This window comes from Bombus flavifrons, unplaced genomic scaffold (assembly GCF_040668555.2).
Source record: "Bombus flavifrons isolate JBK064 unplaced genomic scaffold, iyBomFlav1_principal scaffold0096, whole genome shotgun sequence".
Classification (NCBI taxonomy): domain Eukaryota; kingdom Metazoa; phylum Arthropoda; class Insecta; order Hymenoptera; family Apidae; genus Bombus; species Bombus flavifrons.
This window is the reverse complement of record NW_027184841.1, coordinates 34,546-36,054: the sequence shown is the minus strand read 5'-3', so window position 1 is coordinate 36,054 and position 1,509 is coordinate 34,546. Positions and strand designations below refer to the sequence as shown.

Below are 1,509 nucleotides of genomic sequence, written 5' to 3'. Positions count from 1 at the left end.
AGTTAATATCTTACATTGTACAATTTAAGGATAATCACAAATTTGCCTTAGCTACAGTGATAGACGATACCTATATAGCCATGTGATTATGTGTCATAACTTCTTTCTCGAACCTTCTTCCAACTAATATCATGAAATAAAACATATAAATGAATAAACTACTGAAAAAGGTAAAATGTTTGAGAAATATTATAATTTATAAAATACAATAGTACATACGCAGTAGAACGAGCAGCAGTTGTATTTGTAATAGTTAATCATCTGACGAATCATCTCGACTATGTTCGCGTAATACAACATATTCTCTGGTGCTGTATCCAAAACGGATTACACCCCGTTCTAATAATTCGTGATATCTTCTCGGTTCTAATTTTATATTATTTACAAATGTAACATTTGCAGACTCTAGGTCTATAACATAAGGGCAAATTCTTTTCCCTTCGCCTCCACCTTTTTTTTGAAAAGGTACTAAACGATATTTTAGAACCGCATGCAGCTTAGAGCATGAAGGATGATCCAAGGGTACATCCGCAATACTGCGATCTCTACCCATTAAATAAGCTGAGTGTCTTTGAACATACAAGATAGGCAATGCTTTCTCTTCTTTGAACGGATATAACCTCCTTCTTCGTTTAGGTTTTCTCGCATCTGCAGGTTCGGAATATTTAATAACCACACCATTTACTGTGTTTGTATCTTCTGTTAGTTTTCCAGACAATTCGAAATTTGGTTTTTCTTTTTCCTGTTTTGGTTTACGTTTCGCACTAACAATAGGTTTACTCCATTCAGGCGAACGTTCTCTCTTTACTCGTTCTTCTTTGTAGTTATTTCTGCTCATTGTAAGGATCTTGTTGTGAATTCGATTAAGTAGCAACCGGACAAATCAAACCAATCGGCCGATATCGCGTACCTCGAATGACTTAACGCTCAACGCGGCGGAGGTTTAATACTTTAACCTATCCTCAATCGAGTGTTAGTGTTATTTAGCACTTTACTTGCGCTTGTTGAGACTGAAACGCTTCACCCGAACGGTACGATGGTTTGTCAATGACTGTCCTAGTATGCTGCGGATTTGTTTAATAGTTTAACCTAACCTCGATCGAGCGTTAGTGTTATTTAGCATTTGTAATTGTGGAGACTGAAACACAGCACCCTCGCGGTACGACGGTCTGTTTAAGACTGGCCACAGTATAATGCCTCTTCTCCCCACCAGCCGTTGAGTTTCGGACATCATGCTTTCCCCACCACCTGTTTCGGAACTGCACATCCGGGACTCCCAGACAGGATAGAACGTGTCCGAGCCACAAACAGAAACATGTGCGTAAAACAAAATCGGTAATAACAAATAATAACAGCTGTTACACGCGTAATTTTTTTAATGATGGTTTTATACCCATTTTAAAAACAGTGAGTTTATGGGAATCACGATTGGTCCAGGTGCCAATGGGTTCGCTGTCAAACGGGACGAAACTCGGATAGGACGCTCTGAAATCCGTGCTCCTGATGCTT

The 1,509-nt window shown here is 39.0% G+C and overlaps 1 pseudogene; it reads right to left on the bottom strand.

Moving 5' to 3' along the window:
- Positions 1–221: 221 nt before the first annotated feature.
- Positions 222–1,011, bottom strand: LOC138189503 (smad nuclear-interacting protein 1 pseudogene; annotated as a pseudogene).
- Between the last annotated feature and the right edge of the window lie 498 nt (positions 1,012–1,509).